The sequence below is a fragment of the Mercurialis annua genome, linkage group LG3 (assembly GCF_937616625.2).
Source record: "Mercurialis annua linkage group LG3, ddMerAnnu1.2, whole genome shotgun sequence".
Classification (NCBI taxonomy): Eukaryota; Viridiplantae; Streptophyta; class Magnoliopsida; order Malpighiales; family Euphorbiaceae; genus Mercurialis; species Mercurialis annua.
The window spans coordinates 68639011-68662353 of NC_065572.1; positions in this window are offsets into that span (position 1 = coordinate 68639011).

Here is a 23343-nt window from a genome sequence, read left to right on the forward strand (position 1 = left end):
ATGACATCCACCTCAGCGAATTATAACAATGAAGCCGTGACACCTAAACACCGTGCATGAATTTGAGAAAAAAGTGATAGTTCGTGCATGAAAATGATAAAATTAAAACTACGTGATTAAAATTAGAAAACGTGTAAAGTTAGTAAATTTTTATGACATTGAACCATTATAATATATCTAAATTATTTATAAGTTTGCCATTAGTATAACCAGTAATAAAACTATAGATTTAGTATTTAATTTAGCATTTTACAATGGAGTAAAATTTAATAATATGTGCTATATTTAACATTTAGAACCAATGTTTTTAAAACCGGACCGGAACAGAATCCGGCTTTGTTGGGGGTTTATGGTTCGACCGGTTCAACCGGGTTGGATCAGATTTTTTAATTTTAATAAATATAAATTTTTTAAGGTTAAAAATATATAATATTATAAAAAATATATGAAAAAATATTTATATAATATCATTTTTTAGATTTTTGTATGTAAAAATTAAAATATAACTATAAATAATTAATGTTTAAGAGTATATTGAACAATTATTATATATGAAAAATAAAGATTAATTTTAACAAATTTTATTATGTGAAATATAATAATAATAATTAATATTTAAAAATATGTAAAATAATTAACTTATGCTAGAGAGAAAAAAAAAGAAGTGTTTTATATGAAAGAGAAAATGTGAGCATGAGGGAGAAAAAAGTGTGGAAGAGAGAGAAGAAAATGTGTATATGAGAAAGAGAAAAAAGTAAAATATATGTAAAAAGTAAAATGTCTATAAGCAGAGAAAAAATAAATATATGAGATGTTGACATGTGTAAAAAGGGATCACAAAAATAATCTCTGGACAAAAAAGAGACTTTTTAGTCCAATTTTTCTGAAAACCGGGTTTGACCAGTTTTGGTAATTTTTTCAATCCGGTTTTGACCAATTTTTAAAAAAGTTGACTTTTGTATCTAACCGGACCGGAAAAGAGTCTGGTTCCCGGTTAATCTGATCGGACCAGCCGGTCCGGCCCGGTTTTAATAACATTGTTTAGAACTTCATTGTAATATCATATCATGTGCTAAATTTAGTATATACTGAACCTTGTGCTAATTTGGCATCAAGTTTAGCATATGCAATTTTTTTTTTATCCATCTAAATTAATTACAAATATACTATTAATTATAATTTTATTTAGCATATAACTGTACTGATAAAATTTATTTTAAATAAATACTAACAATAGAAATAATAATTTTATTAATTTTTATTTAATAAAAAATATTTTATTATTATTTTTATTATTATATATAAATTAAATGATAAATAAATAGATTTTATATAATAAAATAATTATAAAAAAGAAATTATTACTATTAGAAATAATAATCCAAATAATTAATTACTAGAATTTTACCCTGATTTGCAATTATAACACGAACTTTAAAATTTAGCAAGTACAACACCAACTTTTAGTTTTTTGGAAAATTAGTACACCGAACTAGAAAAACACTAATTTGGACATTGTATATACAACCATGTGTTGTTGCATAATTGGTCGATATACCAATTTGCCAAAAAAAATAAAAAGTTCATATGATAATTGCCAAGTTTCAAAGTTCGTATTGTAAATTGTAATTGTAAATTAGGATAAAGTTCGTGTATTAATTTGTGATTAATCCTTATTTAATTCTATACTAGTTTATATTAAAAATAGATTTAGGGCTAAAATTGAATTTTATTTTTTTTAATAAAATCTCTTAATAATAATATGATTTAATTGATAAAAACTAACAAGTTGGGAAGGTGAATTAATAAAAGAGACTTGAGTTGATGTTAACTACAACATATAAGTTTAAAGGATAAATTGGTATTTGTTTACACCGGCCCAAATAATTATTGGATAGGAGCTTCATGTGGGCTTACAAGGGATTCGGGCCCAACGAAAAGTCTTTTAATTATTGCTTTTTCTTCTTATTAGGAATTTGTAACTCATTAGGAGTGTTTTATCTTTTAGAATTTTAGTCCTAATTGAATTAGGAGTCTTAGTTATGAGGAGCTATAAATAGCTCAGAGCTTCATTATTTTTGTATCAACAAATCAATCAATCAAAAACCAAGCCCAGTGCTTTTTATCCCGCAATCTCCGGATTGTTTTAATTTAGGAGTAGTTTTCGGTATTAATCTCGCCTGAGTCCGTGACTCCCAGATTATTATCTTTTAGATCACGTGGTTAAGTGTTTTTAACCAAACAAGCCCTGTGAATATCTGCATAGGTTCGTTAAAGTATCAAACCTCAAACCGATCCCGATTATAAATTCAAAGATTCGAGTCCGGAATATTTCCAGGCGAACATCTTTTGGCGACTCCACTGGGGACCAGTTTATGGTTAGCACAAAAACGGACTTTAAAGACGATTCCAGGCACGCTCGGTCTATACGCCGACAACAACGGAAGGAAGGTGACATAGTAGACGAATCAGATTCGGATAGAGCAGAAACCATGGCCAAGGACAAACAGGTGAACCAATCAAGCAAGGCGCCGAATACAACGGACGCCGAGGGGAGCCTACCTAAGGACAAGGTCGACGACGCGACCGATGACATGATAGACTACTCACGCCAGCTTCCTCCTTCTCGCCCTTCTTTATCACAGGCCGACTTCTCGGCCATGAGGGGCGAAATAGCGCAAGAGAACAAGCAAATGTTCGACGGTGCTATGCATCAGATGTCCGAAGTGATGAGGAACATCATGGCCGACCAAACGTCGGTCCAGAGACAGATCCAAGGGAACTTAGATGGCCTCAACAAGGCAATGGAAAACCTAGGGCGATTATTTTCTGGGCAATCCGCGGCCGATCAAGGGTACAGAAGGGCCGAACAGAACCAAACACCGAGCCGTTTTGGTCAACCAGGTGGTTCGGCCGAACAACAACCCAACAAGATGGGGTATACATATGGTTCCGTTAAGCTCTTAACAAGGAACGAGGCCGAGTTCTCAGGAAGGGCCGATCATCCGGGAGCAAGCTCGTCCAACCCACAAGGCGAGGCTAGACCACAAGGGGAAGCTACTGGAGCCAACACCCAGGAGCCCAACACGGGCGAGCGATCGTACTCCGAGGGAGGCGATCCAAGTATATACAATCAAGGGCAACTCGTGGACATGCTAGAAAGGCTCGGGGTGGACCTTCGACCTATGCCTCGCCCATCGTACATGAAACCGTATCCAGACTGGATCGACAAGTTATATCCTTTCCCAAGGGGGTATAAAGTGCCAGAGTTCAGCTTGTTTTCGGGCGAGGAGAAGGGCCAATCGACGGTTGAACATGTCGCCCGGTTTTCAGCCCAATGCGGCGAAGCAGCCGCTCACGATTTCTGGAAGCTCCGGCTTTTCGCCAGCTCTTTGACGAAAATGGCGTTCACGTGGTACTCTAGATTGTCGCCCAATTCGGTGGACACATGGAAGGATCTCGAAATCCTCTTCCATGAAGAGTTTTACAGAGCACCACCTGATGTCACCCTAGCTGACCTCGCCCGAATCTCACAGCTACCGAGTGAGTCGGCAGAGAAGTATATCGGCCGATTTAGAAATCTCAGGACTAGGTGCTCCACCAAAATGTCAGAGGCCGATTGCGTACCTATGGTGGTAAGAGGGATGAGTTTCGCCATGAGGGAACACTTCGAGGGCCACAGGTTTCGTGACTTGTTCGAGCTAACGAACAGGGTGACGAGCTACGAAAGACTCCTCCAGGAAAAAGAACAGAGGAGAGGCGCATCTAAAGGAACCTATTACAAAGACCAGCTTGACGTGGCCTTGGTGTCCGATAGCGAGGATAGTGGTTCCGAGGATGAAGTCAACATGGCCGAATTTTTGGGAACAAAACCCCTGGAATGTTCGGCCTTGCGAAAGCCTGGCTTTGTTAAAAGGAATAAGACCGCGGTGGTACAAAAAGAGTATTCATTCGACTTGACTAAAGCCGACGACATATTCGATGCCCTGTTGAAAGATGGGCAGATTGCCCTAAGCGAAGGTCATACGATTCCACCGTCGGAAGAGCTAGTCGGTAAGGATTATTGCAAGTACCATAATTCCTGGAGGCACAGCACGAACAACTGCGTAAACTTCAGAAACGTGGTTCAGAAGGCGATTAACGAAGGGAAACTTTTGTTCCCAACAAAGAAAGAGGCCGATGCCAAATACGTGTCTATTAACACAGTTCGGCCTCACTTTGATAGCTACCTAGAGCAAGGGCAGATACGGAGTAAGTGGAATCCAAGAAGACCCAAGCCGAGAGTAGAGACCGACGGTTCTAAGTGGCGAGGAGAAAAAAGGCAATCTCAGCAACAGAAGAGGAAGCGATATAACTCGCCTACTGCGGATATGACGTGCCCATCATGCAGTACGTGCTTTAAAGTCAAGGGAAGCGATAACACGAGGAAGCATCCCAAGACCTTTAAACCAAAATCGCCCACAGAACAGTGGCAGAGGCATGAGCCGCAACGGAGGCCTGCCACTAATGTCTTCAAGAGGATATTTCGGCCAACGGAGGAGACCCCTCGTATGACGAAAACCCAGAAGAGGCGAATGCAAAGGCTGCGACAAGAGTCGCGGGCGAATCACGGGGCAGATTCGGCTCCCAGAGAGCAGCACGGAAGTAGGCCAATAACCGAGAGACTGGGGGCAAGGAACCAGCCCGACGCGGACACCAAATCACCTGAAAGGCGAAATGCCAAGGTAAGGAAGGTATGGATGCCGAAGATCGAAAAACAAGCGGCCGATGTGTCTGCTGCGGCGGTAGTTCACAAGGATGATGAAGATTCTTGCGGCCGATCGTCCTACAAGGACGTACTGGTATCGCACCACGATGGCCAGCTTAAAGCAAGATTGCCCAAAGACCGCGAGGTCGTCGTTTCGCACAAGAAAGGCATATTGAAAGCCTGGGTCCCGGTGGTAAGGGACGAATACGGAGTGAAAGTGGTTACGCTTCCCAACTCATACAGAAGTAAACCAGGGCAGAAGGCAACGTTGGAAGGCGATGTAATCGTACCAGAAGGAGATAGCGCCGATGATACCGCGGTAGTATCCCTCAGTAAACCTCCAACAAGGATGACCAGGCATATTCGGCCATTATACATCAAGGCCGATCTAAACGGGGTGTCGATTAACAGAGTCCTCATCGACAACGGGGCTGGCGTCAACATACTACCGGCGAAAATGCTCAAAAAATTGGGCATAACGCGGGATCAGCTTGACCCGACCGACGTTTACATGACTGACTTCGCAGGGGGCGAGACGCCGGCCGAGGGGTACATTACCCTCAGAATTAAGGTAGGGCGAGTAGAAACCGAAGAAGGGTTTTTCGTGGTCAACGCCCGGAGCAACTACAACATTTTGCTCGGTCGCGATTGGATACACTCCAACATGTGTATACCCTCAACTATGCATCAGATGCTCTTCGTATGGCGAGACGACGGCGAGGCCGAAGTTGTGCAGGGTGACCCCAACCCCTTCGGCGAGGACCATAACGTACTCGAAGCACGTTTGTACGACGAAGAGGTGCGGAACATACAATCCCTTAGTTCGAAAGGAGAAACGAGCGTTCCTCGCTTGCTTGTTAACTCGGATCGGCCGGTATCAGTGACCCTCGGGGGCAAAGGCCGATCCACCATCCTCAAAGATTCAAAATGATAGCACGACATAAAGAATTGAGGGAGAAAATTAGACAGTTAACCTCGCTGTACGATATTGATTCGGCCGAATGCATCTATGAGGACCAGGAGCAAGACCCAACAGGATCGCTGCGGATTGGGGACATACGATTGGCAACCGGGAAGTTAGAAGATGATCCCGCCCAAGTACAGGACGATCTCCTCGAAATCAATCTGGGGACAGAGGAATCGCCTAAACCCATATACATCAACGCAGGACTGGACGAAGGATTCAGAGAGCAACTGATCGCCCTACTCATGGAATTCCGCGACTGTTTTGCTTGGTCATACGAGGAAATGCCGGGCCTTGATCCTGATATCGCCGAACATAAGCTTCCATTAAAAAGTGGGTTTCGGCCATTTCGGCAACCTCCCCGGCGAATGTCCAGGGAAGTGGATACTCTCATACAAGATGAGATTAAGCGGCTGGAAGACGCCAAGTTCATTCGGGAAGCCCAATACACCGAATGGCTCTCTAACATCGTGCCAGTCATGAAGAAAAATGGGAAGCTACGAGTATGCGTAGACTTTCGGAATCTCAACTTAGCCACACCCAAAGATGAATACCCGATGCCTGTAACCGATATGCTGATCGACAGGGCAGCTGGACACACGATACTCAGTTTCCTTGATGCACATTCTGGGTACAACCAAGTCCCAATCAGCAAGGAGGACATCTCCAAAACGGCTTTTAGATGCCCCGGGCCGATCGGAGCGTACGAATGGGTCGTGATGCCCTTTGGCTTGAAAAACGCGGGGGCAACATATCAGAGGGCGATGAACAAGATGTTCAGAGGCCTTGAATGCCTTGAGGTATACATCGACGACGTCGTAATCAAATCAAACACCGGCGAAGTTCATTTGGCCGATCTCCGGAAAGGTTTCGAGCGTATACGACGTAATGGGTTAAAAATGAATCCTCTGAAATGCGCGTTCGGCGTGTCGGCTGGAAACTTCTTGGGTTTCTTAGTTCACCAGCGGGGAGTAGAAATAGATAAGAACAAAGCCAAGGCGATTATCAATGCTGAACCACCCAAAACCAAGAAGCAGCTCCAGAGGCTCATCGGTCAAATCAATTTTTTAAGAAGATTCATAGCAAACACAGCAGGCCGACTTCGCAACTGGAGTGTTTTGCTGAGGGGAAAAGAGACCGATGAGTGGATATGGACGGACGAGCAACAGAGGGTGTTTGACGATTTGAAAGGTTACTTGGCGAAACCTCCGGTCATGACCCCTCCAAAGCCGAATAAGCCGTTGTTGCTATACCTATCGGCTTCACACGAGTCCCTAGGATGTATGCTCGCCCAAGAGGACGATGGGGTCGAGAGAGCAGTCTACTACTTAAGCCGAGGATTGACGGACACAGAGATTCGCTATACCGACATAGAAAAGATGTGTCTATGCCTGTACTTCACATGCTGCAAGCTGCGATACTATATGTTACCGGTCGTAGTGTATGTATTATCCCAGACCGATATCATTAAGTATATCTTATCAAAGCCATACCTGAGGAATCGGATTGGAAAATGGGCGATTGCAATGTCCGAATTCACATTGGTGTACGTTCCTCAAAGAGCTGTAAAAGGACAAGTATTGGCAGACTTCTTGGCCGATCACCCTGGCATTACCCTCAAGGAAGAGACACCTAATCAAGTAGACATCGCGTTCTTCGACGCCGACGCGTGGAAGATGTGGTTCGACGGATCCAGAACAAGCCAGGGGGCAGGCGCGGGAGTACACATCGTCACACCCTTGGGAGCATCCTACCAGCTATCATTCAGACTCCAGTTCGAATGCACCAACAATCAAGCAGAATATGAGGCCCTCATATTCGGTTTTGAGATGTTAGCCGAGCTAGGAGCACGGGCGATCAGTGTAAAAGGAGATTCTCTGCTAGTCATTAAACAAGTGACAGGAGAATTTAAATGCGAGTCCGAGCTATTGGTGAGGTATTGCAACAAGGCGAAACACCTGATCGAAGGCTTCCAAGACACGAGAATAGAATACACGGAGAGGGCCGATAACGGCGTTGCAAACGACCTAGCTCAGCACGGGAGCGGTTACAAGGTAAACCGAGAATTCGACGCCATAGAGAGGGAATCACCGAATCTCCACACCGGGGGCATCACGATCGACGAAAGACAGTTCTCGGTGTACCAGCTGGACGTCACCCAAGATTGGAGGGACGAGCTCCTAAAGTGGTTCGAAAAACCAGACGCCACGAATAGGAGGTTGAGGACGTTAGCCCTTAATTATGTGGTCTTAGCCGGCGAATTATATAAGAAGGGCTTTGAAGGGCTACTCTTCAGATGCATCGGTCCGAAAGAGGCGATGCTTGCTATGGCCGAGGTACACGAAGGTATAGCAGGCGCCCACCAGGCAGGTCCCAGAATGAGGTGGCTCATCCATAAATACGGCTTTTATTGGCCGAAAATGGAACAAGACTGCATAAGATATGCTAAAGGTTGCGAAGCCTGTCAGAAATTCGGCCCAATACAACACGTCCCGGCCGAAGACCTGCACTCCATCATCAAACCTTGGCCATTCAGAGGATGGGCGGTCGACTTGATAGGAAAAGTATACCCCGGCTCATCTGATGGTCATGCCTTTGTGATTATCGCCACTTGCTACTTCACCAAGTGGGTCGAAGCTAAACCTTTGAAGTCGCCGACACAAGAAGCGGTGATCAAGTTCTTCAAAGAATACATCGTCCACCGACACGGCTTGCCCGAGTCCATAACCACAGATCAAGGGACGATGTTCACAGGAAGCGATATAAGTTGGTGGGCCTCCCAAATGAAGATAAAGATGTTGCACTCAACACCATACTATGCCCAGGCCAACGGACAAGCCGAAGCCACGAACAAAGCCATCAAGCTCATTGTTCAAAAGATGATCGAAGAAAACCCAAGGCAATGGCATGTGCTTTTATCAGAAGCTGTTTGGGCGAACAGAACCAGTCAGAAGTCGGCTACTGGGACTTCGCCGTTCAGATTAGTCTATGGTTACGATGCGATGTTGCCAATGGAGCTGACCGTCACGTCTACTCGCCGCAGATACCAATGCGAGTTATCCAAGGAAGACTACTTTGACAAAATGGTGATAGACTCTCTGGACCTTGACGAAGAACGTCTGACGGCGTTGGATCACTTAGAAGCCCAGAAAAGAAGGGTCGAGAGAGCTTACAACAAGCGGGTAAAACGGAAATCTTTTACCATAGGCGATATAGTATGGAAAGCAATCTTGCCTATCGGCCACAAAGACACTCGGCTGGTAAATGGAGCCCGAACTGGGAAGGTCCCTTTATCGTGGTCAACAAGTTGACAGGCGGTGCTTATTTATTGGCAGATGTTGATGGGGAAGAACACGATAGGGCGATCAACGGTCAGTTCCTGAAAAAGTACGTTCCAAGCTGTTGGGAGGGCGTAGACCGTCGGTTATTCGGAGCCGGCGAAGAGTAATGCTGTTGGTGCTTTCCCGCCGAGTATCCTGAAATGTTACGGAATACACGGCGATTATAAGATAACGCCGATCATTCGTTATCACTGCTCGCGTTTTCGGCGTTTCACATTCGTTGAGTTTTTTTAACGGGTTCTCCGTTTTTCTCAACATATCGTACTTGTCTTTTCTATAAATGAGCATAATTTCGTATCGGACCAATTACGGACCGATAATATAAAAATAATCAGACCTGAAAGTAATGCACTATGAAAATAACGAAAAATTTCGGCTCTCTGGCCGAATAAACATTAATGGAAAAATATGCCCACAAATAAGATACGGCCCCAGGCCGATCAAAACATAGTGCGATTCAAAGTATTACAAAATAAGGCAAATACTGACATTGTTCTGAACTTAAAAATGATTACAAAACTAAAAATGGCTAAAAATATCGCCAAGCTCACTACGAACAGTGTTAAAAGACTTCCGGGCTTCATCCACCTTCGGCTTCATCTTGGCAAGGCTGTGTTTCAGCTCATTCCGGTTCTTCTTCACGCCGACCCCCTCAAGAAGGCTTTTGTCCATGGCAATTTCAAGTTCGCCGATGCCTTTCTCTTCAGTCTCCAGCTCGAGCTTCAGGGCTGAGATTTTGTCATTTAACTCCTTGGCATGGTCCCTGCGAGCAGCCAGGGTCGAAACAGATGCTTTTACAGAAGCCTTGAGTGTTTCCAGCTTCTCCTTTGCTTCGGCCTCCTGAAGGGTCAGTTGGTCATGATCCGTCTGGATCTGCGTCGCCTCATCATAAATTTTTTGAAATGCGGGTAGCGACGCAGACAGTCGGACCATGGCACTACGAGCTTTCTCGTCCAAAATCTCCGGAGGGGCATCGGCCAGGGCAGTCGCCGCTCTCTTAAGACGACCAAAGTCTTCAACAGATTTGAAGATCGCCACACCTTGGGACTTCAAAGAGCCGACGACGTCCAGATGATCGCCCCATACTTCAGAAGGACCGCTGGTAACTTCGGCCTGTTGCTCTACCTCTGGTACGGGCATCTCCTCTTCCTCACTGTCAGAGTTAAGGAAGGCCGCCGCTTTTGCTGCCAGATCATCAGGCTTCGCCGAGACATCATCTGGTATCTGCCATGTTTGGCCGCAATAAAAAATTAGCTGATAGGGACATTGTTAAGGCAATAATAAACAAAAATAAGGTACCTTAGTCTTGGCAGGAAGACGAGCCGGGAGGTTCACCAGGTCCGAACCAAGGGGCGAATGCAGAGTAGGAAGTGGAGAAAAGTTAAGCATCTGCGACACCGTCGGGGCAACTTCTGACGATGTTTTTTGAGAAGAGCGATTCCCCGTTAAGGAAATGCCTTCGTCGCCAGTACGATCGTCCCCCGTTTGGGTATCACCCCTTGAAGAGGAATGAGCGCTCCTGGAAGGGCGATTTATCTCAGGATCAGAAGGAGCGGGATCAAAGAGGCGAGATCCGGAGAGTTCAGCCCTCATTTTCTTAGCCTTGGGCTCCTTGGGCTCCTTCTTAGACGGTTTTTTACTTGCCGGACGCTTGCGCCGAGACTTCTTTGCTTCTGGCGGGTCTTCGCCATCAGTGTCATAAACGTCGCCTTTCGCCCATTTCGGCACACCAACTGAAAAAAAACAACAAGTTAGTATGAAATAATGGAAATCTTCGAAGGCGAAATGGTATCTTTGTTACCTGGTATTCTAGTGTAGCCATGTTTGACCAGTTCACTTATCGCCTCGACATCAGAGGGACATCTGATGCCAGTATAAGTAACCCCTTCGTTATTTACAACCGGCTTAGACTTTTTTACTCGTTTTTTAGGCAGTTTAATTGGATTAGGGGTGGACATGTTACATTTAGGAACTGGTGGACTCTTATATTTGAACTTTGGGCGAATATGGGCTAAGAAGAATTCATAAGAGTATGTTTTTTCGTACTTATCTTTCCAAACTTTTTTCATCTTTTCGTTGAACTTAGTCCTAGCTATTCGTCTATGACGTTGCATCCTAAGGTTCATACCTGGCCGATCTAACGGGTTGTATTTAAATTTGTAAAAACGTTCGAACCTAGAAATTTCAAAAAGATGGAATAGGTTACCTTCATATTTGGGACGTTTCGGTGCCTGCAAAAGAAACAGATCGGCATGAGTTGGGTTTCTTGATAAAGGAGGTAAAGAAAAATCATGAAGAGATAGGATTTCTTTTGGAGAGAGGTCGAAGCACGATTCTACGACTGAAGCCCACCAGCTATCAAACTCAGGGGTACACATGGGTGAGGTGGAAGGGCGAGAGATTTCAGATATAGGGGGAAGATATGCTCTATTAAGGCGAGTTATGAATTGCAAGTCGGCATAATTTTCTAAAGAAGGCCTGTAGGTCCCGCGATTATTGACGGAGATCAATAAAGGACAGGGAATTCCTTGGTTATATCCGAACTGCCGAGCCACATAGTTAGGGCAGTATGCCTCTATACTACTGCGGTTATATTCCAGACCGGCGATTAAGTTCCTGCTCTTTAAGGAGCTACCCCAGTATTGACCTCCAAGTCTCCGTTTAGGATCGGCCAGAGCTTCTTCAGTGTCGTCACTATCCCAGCCGAGGTATAACCAAGAGGGAGGATACTTCAGAGTTAGGATGGGGCAAAAGAGCTCTGAGGAACGAACGGAGTTGGTGAACACTTCTAAAACATCCAAGACGTGTGGGAGACGGGTGCCGGCAGCGATCAGTTGATAGCCGCACAAATCGGCTTTAATGTGAGGGCCGATTTCAAAGAGTTCTGGAAAGTAAAGGGCGAGCCATAATTGCAGGACCCACAGCGGACCACTGGGACACTGAAAGGTTCGGGTTTCGGCATGAGGAGCGATCTCATTTAGACTCCTATACAAGTGAGCCAGCATGAACTCGCCCAAATTACATTTCCGCCCTTCGGTCAGAGCAGCGGCGAGTGTGAAGCAGTCAGTTGTAACTCTGAAAGATGAAGTGCAGAGTACGAACTTCGCCACAAAGAAGGCCAGGAAGGCGATGTGCTCTTTGGCGTCTGGTTTGTAGTGTTCTTCGCCCATGAAAAGTTTGACGAAGGGACCGTAACTCCGTTGGGCCTTTGACAGCTTGAAAGCAGGGATTTCGGCGTCCAGGTTGGGCGAGATACGTTCGCCGATTACAGGGATGTTTAAGATGGCAGCCAGATCCAAGAGGGTGATGGTCATCATACCAAACTTGAAACAGAAGCAGTTGACAAGCAGACGACCAGAAGAGGGAAGCCCCCATGATATAATGCTTCGCTATTGGTCTGCTCGCTTTGCAGAGGCCGATCATGTCGTATATGCCAACATCTTTCCACAATTGGCCGAAGTAAGGTTTTAATCGGTTTACCCATTCTTGATAACCCTTGTGCTCTGTCGGCCAGTTTCTAAACATTGTGTTCACCCAAATGGAAGACTGGTGGGCGAGTGAGAATCGTGGTAGGACCTCTTCGTGAAAAGGGGTAGCAATTTCGCAGAGATGACTGGGCGAAACGAGTATTGGTCCGACACATTCTTTGTCGTCGTTGGTTTTCACTATTACCTGAAGATCGGTGTTGGGAGCAGCGGCTTGGATTTCGTTCATCTTGTCGGTTACTTGAGCGGCGATAGCGTCATTAGGAGCAGCCATGATAACTGTAAATGGAGATTTCTCAGTTGGGCGAATGATTAAAAGAGGCGAATCAGAGACGAAAGAAGCTAGGGCGAAAACTTACCAGAAGAGACTTGGTGAATTACTCGAGGTTGCTGAGGAGAGAGAAAGCTTGATAAATGCAGAGAGAGTAGGTGAGTGATGAAATGAGACGGTATTTTTGTTAAATGACAAAATCAGAGGAAGCCGAAAGGTCGTGGGGCCAAGATGTGACATCGTGGATGACAGCTGGAGACAACGTGGCATGAAGGAGGTACCGAAGGGTCAATAGATGCGCACCCCATTAGAATTTCTCTGCAATGATTTGGGCCTCAGGGATGGGCCTGGAAGTATCAAAGGAAAGATTAAGTGAAGAACAAGCCCAAAAATAAATGTTTCAAGCTTGTTGGGGGCATTGTTTACACCGGCCCAAATAATTATTGGATAGGAGCTTCATGTGGGCTTACAAGGGATTCGGGCCCAACGAAAAGTCTTTTAATTATTGCTTTTTCTTCTTATTAGGAATTTGTAACTCATTAGGAGTGTTTTATCTTTTAGAATTTTAGTCCTAATTGAATTAGGAGTCTTAGTTATGAGGAGCTATAAATAGCTCAGAGCTTCATTATTTTTGTATCAACAAATCAATCAATCAAAAACCAAGCCCAGTGCTTTTTATTCCGCAATCTCCGGATTGTTTTAATTTAGGAGTAGTTTTCGGTATTAATCTCGCCTGAGTCCGTGACTCCCAGATTATTATCTTTTAGATCACGTGGTTAAGTGTTTTTAACCAAACAAGCCCTGTGAATATCTGCATAGGTTCGTTAAAGTATCAAACCTCAAACCGATCCCGATTATAAATTCAAAGATTCGAGTCCGGAATATTTCCAGGCGAACAGTATTTAACTGATCATATAGTTTAAACTTGTTCTAATAAATTGTAAATGGAGAGAATAAATTGCCACTTAAGTTATTGTTATTTTGCATACATTTTGTAAGGAAATCCATCAATACAAACAGAGAGTAGAACAAAGAAAACAAATACTCCCTCCGTCCCATTTAAGAAGTCCCATATTCTATTTTGGGATGTCCCATTTAAAAAGTCTCATTATTATTTTTAGAATACTTTTCCATTGAATACCCTATTTTACCCTTATTTTAGTTATCTTAAAAGAGTTTTATGGAAAATTCCACTATCATTAATAGGGGCAAAACATGAAAAAACATGAAAAGACAAGAATAATTAATGTTTTCTTAATCTATGTGTAAAGTCAAATGGGACTTCTAGAGTGGGACAGAGGGAGTACATAAATTTGTTGACATTGGGTTACTATTTAATTGTCAAGTGTCGGTTGTCGTTAAATGCATCATCAATATCTTATGAGGTGTTTAACAAAAAATTAATCTAATCACAACACAACGAAGGATACTAGATGTTTATTTGAGAATGTTCCTACAAAATTGGCCAATTTCATCAATGCATTATTGAACTATCCAAATTTGATTTGACATTGTACTGACATTATTATGGCCATGATGAACAGAGGCAACTGTGATAAAGATAATACGTTCCACCGATTAATAATTCATACATTTAAATTAAAAACAAATGTATCCTAATTATGTAGGGTTAAATTTACTCACCCTTTTTGGCTTTCGGCTTTCATCACTAACGTATTTAAATTTCAAATTCTGCTTGTAAACACTTTGAGTTTCGATTTAGAAGTTTGCTACGTCCATTTTCTGACTCACATAGTTAACACACACTGATGTGGCAGTTAAAAGGATAAAATTAAAAATTAAAACACACACAAATTAGTTCCATCTTATCTGATAGGTCATCATAAAATTTTAAAAACCAAAATTATTCAAAATACCCATAAAACCCCCAAAAAGTTCTAACAAAATAGACCTTTTGAATTTTAGCCACCACCAACTATGCCGCCTGAACCCACCGCCATTGCTATCGTCCTCAGACGATCTTGGACGAACCTCATATGAATCTCAAATGATTAGAGGTTCGTTTCAGACGAATAGATCGTTTGTTGTTGGTCATTTACCGCAAATATACAGTATCGCAGTGGACAAAATTCGATATCAAACCCACAAGGAATGAAAAGCTATGACAAGAATGACTTTAATTCAATGCTCAATTCGTTTAGCAAAACGAGCATGGATATAAAACACTATCGTAACGAGAATCAAATTCAACATGCACTTAACTATCAAACAACTAAACTAAAAGCGATTAATAAACTAAGGATTAAAACAATGATAAAAGGTGCTTGGAGGCTAACACGATCAAACAAACATTGTATAAACGGTAGGTGCGAAAAATGGCAATAACATGAATCGAGCCTTAAAGAACAATAAAACCAACCATCACAAAACTAAACATAGCTTAACTCACTCTCGTGACCCTAGGTAGATTCAATTAGGCAATTTACGATTAATAACTAACTCGCGGCTACCTAAACCCTAACTCGTTCTCACATCATTAAAATCTAGACTTCTAATCATACAAATCCGCTTAACCAACCATCTTTCAATGAGTTAATTAAGCTAACAACAGTCACGGGGTAGCTGATCCAAATCAAGTAATAAGTACTATGATTAGAACATATATTGGGCCACAATAACACCAAAATAACACAACGTTTGAAATTACATATTAACCCCCAGCATGGGGTTAGCCAACCATAACTAAGATAGTAACAACTAAGCAATATAGATTAAGCATAGGGTTAAGCAATAAATACCTTAAATAGAAATTGGAACTCAATACCATAAAATAAAGACTATGAAACTTGCGTTAATAATGAATCCCAAAATAACAAAATATGAAAATTCCAAGGACAATAATGATTCATGCATAAAAATTGTGAGCAAAAGAAATAAACTAGCACTGCTTTTGATTGATGTCTTACAATAATAATTGATAACCCAAAAATGAGATATAGTTATTTATATAGTACTTCTCAAAAAGGAAATAAATGACAACCTATTACATGAGTATTTGGGCAAATAAGAAAGTTGGCCTAAATCTTGATCTTTTAAAATTTGAAATATGAGAATTGATTTTTGCCTGGTTTAGATCGTCACCCTCACCATAAGTGAGAGTCGCGATCATGACCTCCTTTCTTGGGATTGCCTCGGTACAAAATGCATGTTAGGTCACGATCGTGACCTTTCCCTTGATAATAGCTGTACATATATCTTCAACAACCTAGTCAACTACTGTTACAACAGATTAGATTTTATTCTTATTTAAAGTTATTTGAACTTTGTAATTCTGTTTTCAATAGCTCCTTGATTGTAGGCTTGTAACTAGGTTTTAACTTCTGCTACACCAGTATATATGTAATCAATTATCAGTTGATCAACATAATGAAAAATACTTTTCATTCTCAAAGTCTATCATGGTATCAGAGCATATAGCCTGATATTTTTCTTCTTCTTTTCTCATTCCAATGACTACCAACAATAACACCTCCATCCATAACACAAACGACTCACATTGCTCATTAATCAGTATTAATGTTGCAGCGCAAGCTCCACTGAAACTTACTTCAAACAATTATGTATCATGGAAACTGCAATTTAATACTCTATTTATCGGCTACGATCTCTTGGGATACATCGATGAATCAAAACCTTGCCCTGATAAAACAATCAGTGGTACCACCACTCCAAATCCAGAATACATAATCTGGGTTAGACAAGATCAGCTCATTCTCAATGCAATTATTGGCTCTCTGTCTCCCTCAATAATTCCTTTCATTGCTCGAGCAAAAACTTCAAAAGAAGCGTGGACGACATTGGCCAATACTTATGCCAAACCATCTCGAGGCAGAATCAAACAGGTTAAAAACCAAATGAAGGATATCAATAAAGGGTCTATGGCTGTCACTGAATATCTGCAGAACATTAAAGCTAAAGCTGATGAACTTGCAATTCTTGGTGCACCGGTTGATGATGAAGATCTCTCGGATAGGATTCTTGAGGGACTTGGAGATGATTACAAAGAGTTGGTTCGTGCAGTACAAGCCAGAGATACTCCAATCTCATTTGATGAGCTTCATGAAAAGCTCCTAAATTTTGAAACAAATCTCCAAGATAACAACAAAGCTGAATCTCCTTACTTTCCTGTTACTGCTAATCCAGCAAATCGCACCAACAATGGCTGGCGCAACTCATCAAGACCAAATAATGGTGGGTATTCGTCCTCCTATTCGAGCAACAACAACACAGGGTGGCGATCATCCAATTTCGGGTCTAACAATTTCAGATCTGATAATGGTACCTCAAAACCTTATCTTGGCTACTGTCAAATCTGCAGAAACAAAGGACACACTGCTAAAGGTTGCCCCTCTTTTAGAGTGGTACCAGTTCAATCGTCAAATCCCAATACAACGAAGTCAAACTCATCATGGCAGCCGAAAGCAAATTTTGCAGCCAACACCTCTACTACTCCAACATGGCTTCTGGATAGTGGTGCTTCTCATCACGTCACTTCTGACTTGGACAACTTATCTCTTCATGCGCCTTACAATGGATCTGATGATATTATGATCGGAGATGGCACTGGTCTTCCCATAACACATACTGGTTCTTCTATACTCAAAACTCCAAATGCTCAATTTTCTTTAAATAATGTTCTGTGTGTACCTGACATGAAAAGAAACTTGATTTCCATTTCCAAATTTTGTATTTCTAATTCAGCTTCTATTGAATTCTTACCATATTCTTTTATTGTGAAGGATCTTCGCACCGGAACAGCGCTTTTGAAGGGCCAAACTAAGGATGGTGTTTATGAGTGGCCAGTATCCACTCCAGTAATTGCCTTTTCCAGTGTCAAGACCACTTCGTCCGAGTGGCACAATAGATTGGGCCACCCTGCTCTTTCTATCTTAAAGCATGTTATTTCTAGTAATAGATTAGATTTATCATCTTCTATTCCTTCAAATTTTTCTTGTAATGCATGTCATTGTAATAAAAGTCATAAACTCTCTTTTTCCAGTTCAACCATTGTTTCTAGTAGACCTCTTGAAGTTATTTTCTCAGATGTATGGACATCACCAATAATTTCTCATAGTGGTTTTAAGTACTATGTAATTTTTGTTGATCATTATACCAAATATATTTGGTTTTATCCGTTAAAACAAAAATCAGATGTCAAAGACATATTCATTAGATATAAAGCCATAGTTGAGAAACATTTCAATCAAAACATTAATACTTTGTATTCTGATAATGGTGGTGAATACATTGCTCTTTCTAATTTTCTCACTCTTCAGGGTATATCTCATCTCACTACTCCACCACATACACCTGAACACAATGGATTTTCTGAGCGACGTCATCTTCACATTGTAGAAACAGGTCTTACTCTCCTTTCTCATGCCTCTATTCCTTTAGCTCATTGGCCTAATGCTTTTGCCACTGCTGTGTATTTGATCAATAGAATGCCGACTCCGACGTTAAATCTCATTTCTCCGTATGAAAAGATTTTTGGTTCTCCTCCTAACTACTTGAAACTCAAAGTATTCGGTTGTCTATGTTATCCTTGGCTTCGCCCATATACGTGCCACAAACTTGAGTCTCGTTCCAAACCATGTGTTTTTCTCGGGTATTCTCTAACTCAAAGTGCTTTTTTATGTTTTGATACGGCCACATCAAAAATTTATGTTTCTAGACATGTTAGGTTCATTGAGAAAATTTTTCCGTTTGCTTCTTTAAAAACTCAATCTCAAAATTCTGAGTTCACTACTGTCTCAACTTGGATACCACCAATAATAAAAGTTAAAAATACTGCATCGCCACTCATGCCACCATCTGAAGTTGACGTTCAAAGGCACCTCCAGTGCGAACCTCCTGATTCTCTTGTCACAAGTCATCAGCCCGACAATCCTAGCCCAAACACAATCAATCAGCAAACACAACCACATACCACAATACCCAATCATTCCATGCGAACCAGATCCAAAGACAACATTCATAAACCAGTTCAAAAACTAAACCTTCATGCCCAACTGTCCAAAACTCAAGATATTGAACCCACAACACCTACCCAAGCACTCAAAGATCCAAAATGGCGTAAGGCTATGTCCGAAGAATATGATGCCCTTGTTCGCAATGGCACTTGGGAGCTAGTACCATTTGATCCTAATCAAAATATTGTGGGTTGTAAATGGATTTTTCGTATTAAACGCAATTCTGATGGTTCTATTGACAGGTTTAAGGCTAGATTGGTTGCAAAAGGATTTCATCAACGTCCGGGAGTAGATTATTATGACACATTCAGTCCGGTAGTCAAACCCACCACAATTAGACTTGTGCTAAGTCTTGCTGTAAGTCGTGGATGGACTCTTCGCCAACTTGATGTGAATAACGCCTTCTTGCAAGGTAATCTTAGTGAAAATGTTTACATGAATCAACCACCAGGCTTCATTGATCAAGACTCTCCATCACATATTTGCAAGCTACAGAAAGCAATTTATGGATTAAAGCAAGCTCCTCGTGCTTGGTATCAAGAACTTCGTATTTTTCTTGTTCACTATGGATTTAAAAACTCACAATCTGATACATCATTATTTGTGTTTCAATCTGGTGGGCATGTATTGTATATTCTGGTTTATGTTGATGATCTTATAGTTACAGGAGATGATGCAACATTGGTGGATCAATTTGTCAGTTTGCTAGCTCAGCGATTCTCTCTCAAAGATCTTGGAAATTTGTCTTATTTTCTTGGTGTAGAAATTGTTCCCAACAAGCATGGACTATTACTTTCTCAACGACGATACTTACTCGATCTTCTTGCTCGTACTCACATGGCAGATGCAAAACCTGTTCAAACTCCTCTTCCTACAAGCTGTACACTTTCGATAAGTACTGGCACAAATTTATCTGATCCAAAAGAATTTCGGGCAGTTGTTGGAAGTCTGCAATATCTTCTTCTCACTCGACTTGACATCGCATTTGCTGTCAATAAACTGTCTCAGTTTATGCACAAACCCACAAATGAACATTGGACCCTTGTAAAGCGTCTACTTCGTTATCTCAGTGGTACTCAAAATCATGGACTGCAGCTTTACCGTGAATCTCCTATTTCTTTACATGCTTTCTCAGATTCTGACTGGGCAGGTGACAGAGACACTTACTGCTCAACTGGTGCGTACATTGTTTATCTTGGCCGCAATCCGATTTCGTGGAGTTCAAAGAAACAAAAGTCAGTGGCACGTTCATCCACTGAAGCCGAATATCGTTCGGTAGCTAATACAACAGCTGAAATAAATTGGGTTTGCTCTTTGCTAACTGAGCTTGGTATTCAACTTCAAAAGTGCCCTGTCATCTATTGTGATAATGTTGGAACAAATCAGCTATGCTCTAATCCTGTTTTTCACTCTAGAATGAAACATGTGGCCATTGATTTTCATTTTATTCGCGATCAAGTTCAGAATGGATCTATTCGGGTTGCTCATGTCTCCTCTACTGATCAACTCGCAGATGTTCTAACGAAGCCACTTCCACGAGCACGATTTCTTCTTCTACGAGACAAGATTGGACTCTCTACTCGAGATCCATCTTGAGGGGGTATGATAATAGCTGTACATATATCTTCAACAACCTAGTCAACTACTGTTACAACAGATTAGATTTTATTCTTATTTAAAGTTATTTGAACTTTGTAATTCTGTTTTCAATAGCTCCTTGATTGTAGGCTTGTAACTAGGTTTTAACTTCTGCTACACCAGTATATATGTAATCAATTATCAGTTGATCAACATAATGAAAAATACTTTTCATTCTCAAAGTCTATCATCCCTGACTTAGGATCACGATCGTGACCTGCCTTAAATAGGCATCTCCACCGCTTTCTTGCTCCAAAACTTTATCGCAACGATTCTTTATCGATTTTTTCACTTTCTTAGGCTCGCGAGCGAGCTTGTTTGCGAGCTCATTCGATTAGCAACTGAATGAACACGAGCTGAATATGAACACTATAAAATCTAAATGAACTGACATGAACACCACATTTAAAACTCGAACGAATATGAACACTTTATTTGCTAAACAAACTGAACATAAACACTCTAAAACTCGGCTCAACTCGGTTCATTTACACCCATGTTTTTAATAGATTAAAATAATTAAGTGTGAATTAATCGATCATAACTCACTCCCTGATTCAAGAATAGCCATCACCCTCTACTCAAACTTAATCCTCGTGTATGGTTTAGAATTACCTGTGGCAACGACAATTAACACTCTGGCTCCTACATTACCAACAGGCTAGTACTAGAGGGCTCGGTCCGAATTTTGAAGTACTTAAATGTTGAATTATTGCAAGGGTAGGTCTATTTCCTAGTCTTGTCAAATTCCTGCACTGCCTCCTGGCTGCATATATTGCTCGTTTTTAGTTTCTAACGACAAAATCATCCCAAATTTTAACTTTCCTTTTAATATTTAAAGGACTGTTTTATTACCTTGAAGCTTTGTACTTTATAAAATTATGGACTTAATTGTTTTTATTGTCATTTTCAATGTAGGAGTACTGTATAGTAGTCCTTTTGTCCATACTACTAAGATGCCACACTAGTACTTATCAATAAACTATTCATTTACTGTCTACATGATCACATCAGCCACTTTAGATCAGATTTAAACACTTACTTTTTTTTTAATCAAATCCAGCTTGGATCTGTATTAGACCAGTTTTTTTATGTACATGCTTGAATATATTTTTTGATTCAAATTCTATGCATGTCCAAAAAGAACTGACAAGATCCTATCCAAAATTAATTAAATTATTAACCAATTTTGAATAGAAAATATTAAATTCTAGAGGGTTTTTACACAAATATTGGAAAAACAGAAAAATATTATCTCAAAATTCTCTATACAAACGATACTATCATTTTAAAAATACTTACAAAAATACTATCTTTTCATATATAAAAATACGATTTTGTATACATTAAATACAAATTTCGTATATAAATCAGAAAATATATATATATATATATATATATATATATATATATATATAATTTTATTGTATATAATCCATATATAATACGAATTATATACGTTTTTTTAAAGAAAATTCAGATATGAGAATATCATATCTGACAAGTGGCGGCGTTGTGGAGGCCGGCGAGCAGTGGGGATGTGAAGAAATGACGAGTGACAGCTGCATGAAGGAGGAGCGAGCGGCGGTAGCGTGAGGAGCAGCGGGCGACAGCGTGGAGGACTGGAGTAGGAGGCGGCGGCAGCGAACACATGACAAAGGGCGGGACAAAATTTATAAGGTGAAGGTCGATGGTGGTGATGGACATTACTGGATGAATAGAAAGAAATTAAGGTTTGAAAAAAAATAAAAAAGATGAAGAGAGATTATTTTTATAAATAGTTTTTAAAAATAGGTAAAAAGATAAATGATATATTTTTATAAATATTTTGCCTTTTTATAGTATACGATATAAATTTCCCTAAATTCTAACTGATTCCGAACTAGGCTTGTATTATAACATATAAAAGTTAAAATTAATTTGAGCTCGGCCCAAACATGAGCCATCTCATAGAAGTCAATCGAGTGGACTATGAGCCTAGAATACCTCTATTGAAATGCTCCACTAAATTTCACGATAGATCAGTTTATAGCTCACCTTCTAAATCAAGAAATTTAGGCGCAAACTGAAAGGAAATATGGATGAACAAAAGCTAAGAATACAAAGTTTATTCACTAGACTTTCATATTAGATTTATTCTCAATGTGAGAACTTCCAATTCTCCAATTCTTCCTCAAAGATAATGGCACCGCTAGCTGCCATCTTTTTACGTAGAATCACCGGGAGTTTTAGTTTCAAGCATAAAGCTAGCTCCTGGTTGCTAACTAAATACTAAGCACTAAACAGTTATCTTGGCCCATCACAGATGATATAGCACGAGAAACAATTCCCCGAGTTTTTAAGTATACTGATTGGGTCAAGTAATTTTTATCTAAAATTGAAATTAAGACGAGTATGGTAAATAAATAAGATGGCATCTGTTCTGAGTACTCGCTCAAGGAAAGACCAAAGCACCTTTCAGCATGAAAGGCTCTCACAAAAAGTGATGGCCCTGCATAGCAGAGCCCAAGAGGATCCAAACTATCAATGAATCATCATCAAACCATAAGAACAACTGAAAAACTGTAGTCTCCACATTCAGTCTACAATAAAGTCTCAACAAACGATCTCAACATTAACCTGGCTAATTTGCTGTGACAGAGTCTTTCAAATCCCTCAAAGCTACAATATGTGCAGCTTCATAGCCAAAAGTTCTAACTTAAATCAGCAGAATCAGAGTCAACACTACCACATTCCTACACAGAAACTATACAAGCAATGAACACAATCTTAATTGGAGTAATGAATTTAGCAATGTCATCAAGAGTTACCACTAAACAGTATAGCCGTATGTATTTTAAAGAGGAGCATGCCGAAAATCAAAATAATAGTGGAACATTTGATCCAAAAATTGTATACTTAGGA